The sequence below is a fragment of the Jatropha curcas genome, chromosome 2, assembly GCF_041381405.1.
Source record: "Jatropha curcas cultivar XTBG-Jc1 chromosome 2, XTBG_Jcur_1.0, whole genome shotgun sequence".
NCBI classification, from domain to species: Eukaryota; Viridiplantae; Streptophyta; class Magnoliopsida; order Malpighiales; family Euphorbiaceae; genus Jatropha; species Jatropha curcas.
In genome coordinates this window covers 16709638-16723532 of record NC_143152.1, presented here as the reverse complement: position 1 = coordinate 16723532, position 13895 = coordinate 16709638, and positions in this window count along the sequence as shown.

Genomic DNA, 13895 nt, shown 5'->3' with positions numbered 1-13895 from the left:
TGAGTTGTGGCAGAATTCCTAGCAGAGAATCCCGTTGTAGATGAAGAATCATGGGAATTGGAGTTTCCAGATGAACACTTGCTGTGTATTGAAACAGGGGCTTGGAAATTGTACTTTGATGGATCAGCCAATAGAAATGGAGCCGGAGCCAGTATTGTAATAGAAGCACCTAATGGTGCGGTCACAACAATGTGCAAAAGATTATTGTTTCCGGTCACCAACAATATGGCCGAGTATGAAGCGTGCATCATGGGAATGGAGCCTCTTCTTGCATTCGGTGCTAAGGAAGTCGAGGTAATAGGAGATTCATTGTTGGTTATCGAGCATGCTAATGAGAGATGGAAAGTGGAAGAAGAAAGGTTGAAGCCCTATGTCGCGTACTTGTTGAAGAAGGCAGCACTCTTTGATAAGATCACCTTCACTCACATAGGAAGAATCTATAACAGAATTCCGGATGCCTTGGCAAACTTAGCATCAGCTTGGCAGGATTTGAGTAAGGTCCCAAAGAAGCCATTTATCATTACTGCAGTGAATATCCCGTGCTATGAAGAACATTTTGTGAACCAGGTTGAATCAGAGGAAGAACCTTGGTTTACGGATATTCTGCGGTATATGAAAGATGGAACTTTTTCTGATGATGCGACAAAAGAAGACCGTTCAGTTTTAAGAAAAATGGCTTTAAGTTATGTTCTGGCTGATGGTGAGCTGTATAGGAGAGCTTGGGACGGGATGCTGCTAAGATGCGTAAGTAAAAAGGAAGGAGAAGAAATAATGAAGAAAATCCATGAAAGAGTCCGCGATACTCGTTTGAGCGGCATGAGCTTAGCCAGAAAAATCATGAGGCAAGGTTATTTTTGGATGCGAATGGAAGGCGACTGTGTTAATTATGTACGTCATTGCAAAGCCTGTCAATACCATGATAATAAAAACCATTTGCCTACTATTGAACTCCATCCGACAACTCCCTCTTGGCCTTTTTCCGCATGGGGTATAGATATTATCGGCAAGATCACGCCAGCAGCATCGAACGGTCATCAGTATATCCTGGTTGCAGTAGACTACTTTTCTAGGTAGATCGAGGCTCAATCCTACAAAACTTTGACCGCTAAGCATGTGGCTAGATTCATTGAACATAACATTTTCTGTCGCTATGGTGTTCCCCATCACATAGTTACAGACAATGGTTCTCATTTTCAAGCAGATGTTGGTCAGTTGCTATATAGGTATAAGGTTGAGTATCATCATTCTTCTCCTTATCGCCCTCAAGCTAATGGTGCAGTAGAAGCCGCGAATAAGGAGATTAAAAGAATCCTATCTAAGATGTGCGAAAAGTATAGAAGCTGGGCTGAGAAACTTTCTTTTGCGCTCTGGGGGCATCGCACTACCTTCAAGTCAGTGAATGGAGCTTCTCCCTTTGAACTTGTATATGGGATGGAGGTAGTGTTACCGATAGAGCTCGAAAAGAAGTCTCTCAGGGTTCTGGTAGAAGCTGGTCTGACCGAGGAAGAATGGGTCAAGAAAAGGTATAAAGACCTGGCGCTTTTGGTTGGAAGAAGATTGAACGCTCGATTTCAGGATCAGATGAGAAAGAGAAGGATTGCTCGTTTCTATAACAAACGGGTACATCCCAGGGCTTTAAAGAATGGAGATTTGGTATTGATCAGATTTTTGGATCATAAAGCCCAGAATCATCCTGGTGGGAAATTCAAACCCAACTGGCATGGACCATTCAGAATTCAGAAGCTATTAGCTAAAGGTTCCGCTGAATTAATTACCATGGAAGGGAAGCCTGTCAACCGGATTGTCAATCAGGACCAAATGAAAAGATTCTATGTCTGAAATGATGATTTCGATTAAAAAAAAAAAAAGGTAGGTCGAAAACCCGAAAGGGCGGCTTAGGCAAGAAATGAGCTCGCTAGGTTGAAAACCCGAAAAGGCGGCCTAGGCAAAAGTTAGAGCATAATAAAAATAAATAATGATAAAAATAAAACTTTTGGGATTAACGCGTGGTGTTTAAAATGCGAAATCTATGCCGTGCGTTCGTGATAGATTTGTGATTGGTTGCTGTGGACCCCTCCCCAAACATCATAGCATATGAATGCATGTGACTAAGGGTAGAAATGCACGTGAATGTATGAGTCGCCACCTTGTTTAATTGTTTTAGGGTAAACTAGGAAAAAACCCTAAGTGACTCCAATTTTAATTAACCTAAATGCTAGATTAATTAACCCAATGTTAAAGCATGGTCTACGAACCCGAGGTGGATCCCGAGACTATGTCATGCTGATGAACTAACCTAAACAATGAATGCTTTGCAGGGTGTAGGATGATATGATTTGGACCAATGAAAGTGTTTATGTGATTTTGACTTGCCGCTCGGGGTTAAATCCCAAACGTGCCTACGTACTTCCGTTTGAATGGAAGATCAAAGTCGACGTAGTTCGATAGGCCTCTTTTAGAGGGCTTTGAATGGGGATGCTTTATGCATGAGTGTGTGTATGCTTTGTGCATTTTGTTTAGGCATTTTGCCAAAGAATTGATTGATTTTTAGGCATTTGATGCCAAAAATGTTGATTTTAATGGCTTTTAGCCAAAAAGATTGATTTAGGCAATCGTTGCCAAAAATGATTAATTTTAGGCGATTGTCGCCAAAATGATTGATTTAAGGCTTTTAGCCAAAATGATTGATTTAAGGCTTTTAGCCAAAATAAGTTGATTAATTTTAAGGCATTTTGCCAAAAGATTGATTTAATTGTAGGCAATTTGTTGCCAAAACGTGATCGATTAAGGCTTTTAGCCACAATTATTAATTAATTAGACTTAAGCCAGATTTGTTTGAAATAAAGGCGATTACACCATAGCTATTAATTAACTAGGTATTTTAAGCCAATATTGTCGGATTTAGGCTTTAATACCACGATTATTAATTAATCGGGCATTTAGCCTAAATTTATTTAATTGAGGCAATTTGTTTGCCTAATGATGACATAGATGCATTTATGCAGTTGTAGAATTATTAGGAGTAGAAAAGAAGCATGCATGAAGTGCTAAAATTAAATAGGCAGAGTTCAGTTCATATACCTGATTTAATCGTCGACCGCTTCTTAATTCCAGGTTAAGCTCCTCGTTAAGGGAATTAATTTTAATTTAATTTTAAGTGACCAAGTATCACAACAATAAAATAAAACTAAAATTAAAAAAAAAAATGCAAGACAGCAGTAAAGAATCGCAAAGAGCGTAGGGAGAAGGAGCGTCCGTCCACACAGACTGAGTGTCCAAAACAGAAGGCCTGGGGCCACTATTTATAATAAAAAAAACTGTTTCAGCGGCCGGGCCGCCGGGGCTCGGCAGCTGGGCCGCCAGTGATCGGCGGCCGGGCCTCCGGGACTCAGCGGCTGGGCCGCCTGTTACCGGCGGCTCTGGCCGCCGGTGGCTTGGCGGCTTGGCCGCCGATAGCCGGCGGTTGGGCCGCCGGGGCTCGGCGTCTCGGGCTGCTGGCGTCCGGCGGCTGGGCCGCTGGTTGCCGGCGGCTGGACCGCCGGGGCTAGGCCGTTTGGACCGCCGGTGGCCGGCGGCTGGGCCGCCGGTGCTCGGCGGTTCGGGCCACCGGAAGCCAGCGGCTGGACCGCCGTGCCTGGTGGTTTTGCTACTTTAACACTCCGGGAGCTTTTCCGGGAGTTCTAGACCTCCAAAAAATATTCCGGGACCAGTTCTGTGATCCCCATAATTTTCCGGACATTTCAAGTACCATATTGGCATATTTTCGGTGAACTTTTCGAATGGTTTCCGGTCCGGCCGGACTGTTTGCAGTTCGGGAAAACTGGCTCTTTGAGTCTCAAAATTTGGGTATTCACAGTTGCCCCCCACCGGCGACCATAAGAAAATGATTTATGGGAGTCGGTGGTTTGTTCGAAAAACAAATTTTGGAGGCGAAAATTTGACGCGTCCAGAAGTGTCTTTTGGCTATTTGCTTATAAATAGCTTAAGAATCACTCATTTTACTCATCCTAAACTTCCCACATACCAAAACTCTCTCAAATCCTCTCAACTCTCAAAGCTACAAGGCCACCTTCTTCCATGGCTCTTCCAAGCTATAGCAGCGATGAGGACTTCCTCGAGTCCCTAGGGATTACCCTCGACGAGGTCGACCTCATGGCAGACGCAGATACTCACGCCTCCAGGACCGGAATCTACGCCCAGGTGAGTTCCCTTTCATTCTTATGCGTACAAATTATCTATTATTTGGGCCTTAGGCCACAATTGTGGTTTCTGGGCCTTAGGCCAGAATTGAGAACATTGCCTGTGCTTAAATATTATGCATGCTAGGATAGAACTAAGATGTTTCCCCTTGGTAAGGAACCGAGAGGTAACTCTTAGGTTGATTTCACTTTTTTAGGATTGCCGCATCAAATTGGATGTGGGTGAGAGTTCTGTGGCTGGGATTCCACTCAAACTATTCGATCCCAACTGTCCGGTTGGCGCGATCATCCGACCATCTTACTTGGGCTATCTGAGACACTTCGACATGGCACGGAGTAACTACAAGGAGTTATTGTGTGCCTTGGCCGAAAGGTGGTGGGATACCACTAATACTTTCCATTTCTCTTGGGGCGAGCTGACAATGACCCCTGCAGACTTTTCTGTGATATCCGAGATCCCTTTCAGAACTCGGCCGATCGAGCTATATGATGATTGGAGGATTGATATCTCCTCTGACCGAATGGTGGAGCTAATTGGGATAGACCTGCCTCGGCTGGTCGAACCAGGTTCTGCTACCCCTGCTTTGAGCATTTCCAGACGCTGGTTATCTCTCCAGGCCCCTAGCATCTATGCCAGCTACGGACGGGGAGAGTTGACGGCTACCCAGGTGGCCAGGTTGACTTTGTTGTTGTTGTTTGCTTCGACCTTTTGGTCTAACAGGAAGGAGAAGTTTAATCCTTCTATCTTGAGGAGCTTGGAAAATTTGGCTCTTTTAAAGGAGTATGACTGGGCCGGTGCTATCCTGAGTCGCATGTATGATGATATGTGTGACCTGAGCCGAGGCCATGGCAAGCTTAGCGGGACTTTCTATTTCTGGGAGGTAATGTAAAGAACATTCTCCGTTTCTGTATTTTTTTCTGTTTAGCTTGCTTCTCCTATCTCACTGATTCTTCTTCTCTCTTCTTCTCTTTTTATTTTTTTTTTTTTTTTTTCAGACTTGGGCATTCGAGTACTTTCCTTACACTCGCCCAGAGTTACTTCAGACTAACCCTAGACCAGAGCTGGCGCCCTCGGCTTGGAGATGGTACAAATCGAACCTTCATCCCGTCCGGCGCAATAAGTCGCTGAAGGAGCTGAGAGCCTTTTTCGATACTTGCGCTCCGGGGCAGGTACATGCTTAGTATTTTTGGATATGTTAAAAAAAAGATTTATTAACATATTTAGTCCTTTTATAGGCCGATGTGGGGCTGATGCCTGCCCGTTTACAAAGCTGGATTCAGGCTGATCCCGCCTTTCAACAGTCAGATGCCCTGTCTCAGCGGAGAGTGGTCTTGTCACACCCCATCATACGGCGATATTATTTGGGTGAGAGAGTGGATGTTCAGCTAAGAGGCTGTCGCTCTGTCCCTTTCCCCCCCTGAGGATATGCGGGCGGGCAAACAAATGAAGCTCACTGCTGCTCATACTGAAGGTATTTCTCACTTGGAGTTCATCATGGAAGGGGATTATGATGAGTTCTGCGCAATTTCTCTGATGCCGCCTATTGGATCTCGGCTGGATAATATCCCGAGGTCGGCTCCTTCTCAGCCACTCGGTACCTGTTCCTCCCGGGCTTCGGGTCCCTCGACTAGGACTCCAAGGAGGAGGCCTATGGCAGACCCGACTTCTTCCACCCCGGTTGAGAGGAGGCCGTCGCAGGCCGGGCCTAGCCGGGCGGCGGGTCCCTCCAGGGCTCCCCGGGCTATTTTGGAGGCTATCGGGCCGCTTCATCCAGACCTGGCCAGCCTACGTCTTCCATATAGCATTTCCTACTTCGTCCCTAACAGTCCTCCAGTTTTTCGAGAGGTATCCCTGGAAGGTGTGGATTATACAGTTCTTCCTTCCGAGGACATCACCGAGGTAAATCCTGCCACATTTCTCAAAAGAAAATGATTCCTAGGAGATATTAACTTGTATATATTTTTTTGTATGATTTTTCAGGTTCCTGTCGAGCTAGTCAACCAGATGATGGAGCTGTTTCTCGGGATGCAGTAGGAATTAGCTGCGGCCTGGACCCAGATAGCCTTCGAAGATCAGAGGGGGAGGAGGCCCCGTCGTTGATAGATTTTCTTGCTTTCCTTCGTTTTCCTTTTGCTGTATTTTGTGCACCGACTTTTGGCTGTATCTGCTGTGCTGAACTTTGAACTTTGTTTGTACCTGCACTTGATTAGTACAAGAAAAAAAAAATGTGTGCATGGAAAAAATTTGCTTTATCAAAAAAAAAAAAAAAACATTTCTCTTTCTCTCCCTATATATATATACTTTAATATATATATATATATATATATATATATATATATATATATATATATATATATATATATATATATATACCCCCTTTTTTTTTTTTTTTGCCGCCGGCTCGGGCGGTTGGGCCGCCGGCTCCTGATGGTTCTACAAATGGAGGATATGGGTTGTATTGGCGGCATTGTGCTGGCAGAAACCATCAGGAGCCTTGACAGGGCTGCTTTGGGGTTTGATGACTGGACAGTTTCTCCCATTATTCTCCAGGTATTTCTCTTTATTATCTTTTCTCTTTTTTTTTTCTTTTTAAACCATTCCCTCGTAATATAAAGGATCCAGTACTCAGGTTTGGTTGAAGGATCACCTACAAGTGGTTGCTGCTCCTACTTCCCTTCCTTATAACCCATCTCAGTATCGCATGCGGAGGATCTTAATCTCGCATCCTACTACTGATGCATGGGCTTCATGGTTGATCGAGTTGGGCCCAAACGAGATATTGTGGTTCATCTCCTGGTACAACATCAACCGTTTTATCCAGGTTAGCCTTCATCACACCCGAGTTTACCTTCTGGGCCTTACACATTGTACCTGGTACTGTGCTTCGCGCGTCTTGAGACAGCTGGGGGTAGATCAGACCGTTCCGATTACGGATGACTTTCCTGCTGATTCGGCCATCACCCCGGGTGTTACCCGAGCCGTCCTTAGGGCTTGGGTTAGAGATCACCATATGGTTAGGCCCTTGCCTAATCCTGCCAGTATTCAGACTTCTCCTGAGTATCGAGCCTAGTTCATTGCCACTGTCTGGCCAATTGAGAGACCAAGAAGGACCACACTGCTGAGTGCACTCGAGGGTTGGGTTCAGGCTGATGAGATTGGGACTGGTGAGGAGATTGTGCTGGCTCCTAAGACAGGTGAGGTGGATCACAGTTTAACAGCTAAGGGTGACTCAGAGGATGTTGCTCCACGGAGGAGACGGGACATATAGACTTCTCCAGGCTTTTGGACTTTATCGTTTTTTTTTTTTTTTTTTTTTTTGGCTTTGGATTTTGGATGTAGTTTTGCCTTTGCTTTGGACTTGGACTTTAGATTTCATCATTTGCTTATTTTGTTTGGATTTATTGCTTTCTGCCTGACTTTGGGCTGCTATTAGAATGAGATTTGACTTTTTAGCTTAAATTGCGAATATCATTTAGCTTTCCAAGCATTTTCCAACTTTATTTATTTCAAGCTCTAATTTTTGCCTAAGCTGCCCTTTCGGGTTTTCAACTTAGCGAGCTACCCATTTTTGCCTAAGCCGCCCTTTCAGGTTTTCGACTTAGCGGGTTTTTCTTTTATTTTTTTTCACTTTTTTCTTTTCTTTCCTCTTTTTTTTCTATTTGGCAAAGAAGAGATGAATTATGAAATGATTTTTTATTAATGTTTAGACCGCGCCCAAGGGCTGCCTACATATCTCCGATATATAATTTCTTTTTTCCAAAGAGAATCAGGTCTAATGTAGTTCGTTTTACATTATGCAAATGATTACAATTTACACAAAATATCTTTTTAACTGATCTAAATTACATGGATTAGTGAATTCCAAGCCATCCAAATCAGTCAAAATAACGGCTCCGCCTGACAAGATCTTCTTCAACACATAGGGTCCAGCCCAATGAGGACGGAACTTCCCCCGTGGATCTATGACCGGTTGTCTAATTTCCTTCAGAACCAAACAACCTTCTTCCAGTTTTCGGTCTTTGACCTTCTTGTTAAAATGTCGCGCCATTCTTCTTTGATAAACTTGAGTTTGGTGGATTGCTCGCAATCGCTTTTCATCCATACCCAAGAGCTGCAAATGATAATTCTCAGCCCAATTTGCTTCACTGATCTGGCTTTCCCGGATAACCCTCGCCGACTGAACTTCCAGCTCAATAGGCAATACTGCTTCCATGCCATATACTAAGGAATACGGGGTTGCCCCAGTAGGTGTTTTGATTGAAGTCCTGTATCCCCACAAGGCATTTGGCAATTGTTCGTGCCACGCTCTATGTTTTTGAACTGTCTTCTGCAAAATGACTTTTATAGCCTTGTTTGCAGCCTCTACAGCCCCATTTGTTTGTGGACGATAGGGTGAAGACTTGTGATGCTGAATCTTCTTTTGCTTCAGTAGATCCGAGAATTCGCTTTGAAAGTGGGACCCATTATCAGTAATGATCTCGAATGGTGTTCCATACCGACAAAGGATGTTGGTACGGACGAACTGCGCTGCCTTCTTGGCATTCAAGACCGAATAGGAGGCTGCCTCAATCCACTTAGTGAAATAGTCAACAGCAACTAGGATGAATTGATGGCCATTGGAGGCCTTTGGATAGATCTTTCCGACTATGTCTATACCCCAAGTTGCGAAGGGCCATGGTGAAGTAATGGGATTCAAGTTGACCGGAGGCCGCCTTTGCAGCTTAGCAAAAATCTGACATTCGTGGCACTTCTGCGCGTGCCTCACGCAATCTGCATTCATGGTTGACCAGTAATAACCCAGGTTCATGATTTTCCGAGCCAAGGCTATCCCGTGCATGTGTGGACCAGACTCCCCATTATGTAAGGAATCCATAATGGCTTGAGCTTCTCCTTCATCAACGCACCGTAGGTGCAGGCCATTCCAACTTTTCTTATACAGAATTCCACCGGTAAGGAAATATCCGGATGCTAACTGTCTCAATGTTCGTTGATCAGCCTTTTTGGACCCGTCCGGGTAGGCTCCATTCTGAAGATAGTTCTGTATATCCCAAAACCACGGCTTGTCATCGACTAGATGCATGACATGTGCTGGTTGCTTCTGTAGCCTGACTGTCAGAGGGCGAATGACCTGGTCTCCCTCTACATTAACCATGGAAGCTAAAGTAGCCAGCGCATCGGCAAACTGATTTTTGGCTCGCGGCAAGTAGTGAAAGGATAATTCCTCAAACTGCTGAGCTAATTCGTCCAAACGTTGCAGGTAAGGAACCAAACGTTCTTCCTTAATTTTCCATTTCCTTAGAGCTTGAGAGACTATCAGGTTGGAATCTCCAAAAACCTTAAGGATTTTTATTTCTTTTTCCAGGGCCGCTTCCAACCCCTTGATGCAAGCTTCATACTCAGCTTCATTGTTGGTACAGTCGAAATCTAGTTTGACTGCGATTGGGACGTATTCTCCATAAGGAGTTTTGAATACGACTCCAACCCCGTTTCCATGGTAGTTTGAAGCTCCATCGAAGTACATCTCCCAGACCTCACTTTCCACGCTCAACAAGTCTTCATCAGGAAATTCTACTTTCGGCATTTGGTCTTCGACCGACAATTCTGCTAATTGATCAGCTAAGGCTCCGCCTTTCACTGCCTTCCGTTGTACAAATTTTAAGTCATAGGCTGCGAGCACCGACACCCACTTAGCCATTTTACAGTCAAGAACCGGCCTCTCCATAAGGAATTTCAAGGGGTTCGATTCAGAAATCACATACGTAGTGTAAGACGAGAGGTAGTGCTGCAGCTTTGTACAGGCCCAAACTAGAGCCAGGCACAGCTTCTCTATCTTATTGTATTTTAGCTCATATTCCAGCATCCTCTTGCTAAGGTAATACATGGCGTTTTCTACCTTCGTATCTTCAGCTTGCTGAGCTAGCATCGCACCCATCGCTTCTTCTGTCACCGATAGGTATAATAACAAAGGCTTTCCTAGCCTTGGTGGCTGTAACACTAGTGGGGATAGCAGATATTGCTTGACTTGGTCGAAAGCTTTCTGGCAATCCTCATTCCATTTAACCGCTACTCCTTTCCTGAGTAATTTGAAGATCGGACCACAAGTATCGGCCAATTGATTTATGAACCGGCTGATGTACTGTAGCCTTCCCAGGAAACCCCGAACTTCTTTTTCCGTCCTTGGTGCTGGCATTTCCAGAATGGCCTTGGCTTTCGAAGGGTCAATCTCTATGCCCTTCCGACTGACCATATGCCCCAGAAACACTTCGGATGTAGCTCCAAACAGGCATTTTGCCGGATTGAGCTTTAAATTGTACTTTCGAAGTCTAAGGAAGAACTTCTCAAGTGCTGTTGTATGTTCTTCGGCTGTTTTCGATTTGACAACCATATCGTCAACGTATACTTCTACTTCTTGGTGAATCATGTCATGGAAGATGGTCGTTGCCATTCTTTGATAAGTTGCCCCGGCATTTTTGAGCCCAAAAGGCATGACCCTGTAGCAGTAAGTTCCCCATTCTGTGATGAACGCCGTTTTCTCTTTGTCTGGCCCATGCATCATTATTTGATTATAACCGACAGCAAGATCAGTCAAGGAGACCATCTCGTGTCCAGCCATTCGGTCCACTAGCAAGTCAATGTGCGGCAGGGGAAAGTCGTCCTTCGGACATGCTTTATTCAAATCCCGGTAATCCACACACATTCGCACTTTTCCATCCTTCTTTGGCACCGACACGATGTTCGCTAACCACGTCGGGTAGGCAATAGGTTCTATGAACTTGTTTTCCAGCTGCTTGGCAACTTCCTCCTTGATTTTCAAGGACCATTCTGTTTTCAGCCTTCTTAGCTTCTGTTTCACTGGCTTAGCCTCTGGGTATACTGGAATCTTGTGCACCACTATTGCTGGGTCAATTCCAGTGATGTCGCTTGCTTTCCACATGAAGCAATCAGCAAATTTCTTCAAACATTCACTAACCTGTTCCCTGTTCATGCAATCAGATGCAATGTATGTATGTTTGTTTTCTTCTTTTCCAATTATTACTTTTTCCTTTTCATTTTTTATTTCATTTATTTGATTATTTTTGCTTGGAAATGCTTGGAAAGATAGACACGCAGGGTAATCAAGAATTTGCAAGCCTTTATTAATTATGACGGAATCATCTTCAAAGAATACATCAAATTTGAAATCTGGATCTTCTAGATCCGACGCAGACGACTCAGAACTGGAACTGGGCTCTGACTCGGTTTCAGACTCGGGGTCAGACTCAGACTCAATACAGGACTTGACTACCAACTTAGGTACTAGGTTTGACTCGGGAGGGGGTTTATCAACAGCGCGTTCCTCCTCGGTGTACCAGTTGGTGAGAGGTCCTTCATTCGGCTTGATCAGATCCAGCAGGTCTCGATTCCCGTCATTTCCTGTGATAACCGCAACTTCGTCAAAGAGACTAGGCTGCATGAAGTCTTCTGTATCCAGTTCAATTACGGTTTCGGGCTTGTTGCCCCAGACATCTGAGAATATCTCTAACCCAGGCAGCATCTTCCTAGCGGTTGGGCAGCAAAAGGGTTCTTGGAAGCCACAGTAAGGAACTGCTTCTCCCGGTTTGCAGAAGTAGCTGTTTAGAGTCAATAGGTAAGGCTGCATCTGTACATTCTCTTTCCTTCCTCTTTGAGTCCTCTCAGCACGGTCCTCATCAGTGGGCTCATAACCCAAACCATAGGTCCTTTCATTCACTGGACATTCCCAGGCTTGCAGTGCAGGATACTTCTTCCCGGACCTTGCCATAATCATTCCTGGTAGGTAGGACATTTTCAACATTAGAGGCACCATGCAGTTTATTTGCACTGTCCCGAAATCAAAGAGAATTCGAGAGCTTGCGGTCTTTCCCTCTATAAACTGTATAGTGTCGTATTGAAATCCAGAAAGGGGCAAATTGGCAGTCTCAGGGTTAACCTCAAAGAGAGGCTGGCCCTTTGGCCTTTTGAGCTGACTGTAGTCATCCCCCTGTATGGTGATAACTTTGTCTTCATAGGGAAACTTGACCCTTTGGTGCAGAGATGAGGGTACTGCCTTAGTGTGATGTATCCACGGTCGGCCCAGAAGCAGGTTGAAGCTAGTCGGTACATCAATTACCTGGAAGGGGACTTCCATCACAACTGGCCCAACTGTTAACTTTAGCGTAGCAACCCCCAACACTTCCCTCCGGGTGCTGTCATAGGCCTTCACTATCTGGTCCGAGGGAGTGAAGTCAGTTTCTTCCAACCCTAGACAGCTGGCTACTCTCAGTGGGCAGACGTTCAGCGCCGACCCATTATCAATGAGAACCATGGGCACGGTTTTGTCTCGAGTCTGAACAGTGACATAAAGAGCATTGTTATGACTGCCTCCCTCCTTGGGCAAATCGTCATCAGAGAAACCGATGCTTCGTGTTTTAGATGATTGGGTGAGGCTGGATACTAGCACTTCAGGGCTAACTTCCACAGGCGTCTGAAGTTGACTCAAAGCCTTGCAAAGAGCTTGGCGATGAGGAAAGGATGATGCCAAAAGTTCCCAGATTGACACCCTAGCTTGTGTCTTTTTTAATTGTGACAGCACCGGGTCCTCCTTTGGCTGCCCTGCCCTCTGGTAGGGTTTATTTTGAATTTTGTCCAAAACTAACGGTTCGTATTGTCTCCCACTCCTGGTTATAGCATCAAGTTCTCCGGTTAGGTCATTCAAATCCAAGACACAGATGTTATTCATTTCTAGGAACAGTTCGAAAGGATCGATCAGTTCCTGATCAGCCACAATAGCATTTACCCTGTGATTTGGTAAGGGGTTAGTACTAATGTTTGGTTTACTTCTGGGAATAATTGAACCGTTGTCCACCAGGTCCTGGATGCGGTTCTTGAGCGTCCAACACGCTTCGGTCTTGTGCCCATGCCCCTGATGATACTCACAGTATTCATCAGCCCTGTAATTCCTTGGTAATGGATTTGGTGGTGGCCTTGCTTCCAAAGGCTTAATGTAGTTGGCCTTGACGGCCTCTCAGAATACCACAAGGATCGGCATCCCGAGATCAGTATAAGTTCTTCTGGACGATTGATTATTATTTCTCATGTTCCCCACACGTAAAGGATTCGTGGGGGTGATGCTAGCCACTTCGTGGACCTTGCTGGCTTGGCTAGGTTTCTTGTACTTTGAGGTTCCTGAGTCTTCTTTCAGTTGCCCCATTTGAATCAGATCTTCTACCTTCGTAGCAGTGGCAATGAGCGACTGGAACGTTGGTAGATACTGGGTCCGCAACTGCTGTTGGTAGACAGGTTGTAGGTTCTTGATTATTATGTCTACCTGTTCTTGCTCAGAGGGCCGGTTAATCATCTGGGCGGCCTTGGCTCTCCACCTCGTAAGGAACGAGGAAAAGGGCTCTGTTTGGTGGTTTCTAGTTCTCTTCGAGTGACATCCACCTCCATGTTATAGTGGTATTGGGAATTAAATGCATTGCAGATGTCTTCCCAGGTTTTCATTTTGGATCGGTCTAAGCTGACAAACCACCTCAAAGCAGCACAGGTGAGAGATTGTTGGAACAATTGAGCAAGGAGCTCGCTGCTCAGTCCAAATGGGTTAAGGGCACCCACATACATCTTCAAGTGAGTTTTAGGACAAGTGGTTCCATCGAATTTGTCCATGTTGGGCATCTTGAACTTGGTTGGCAGTCTCG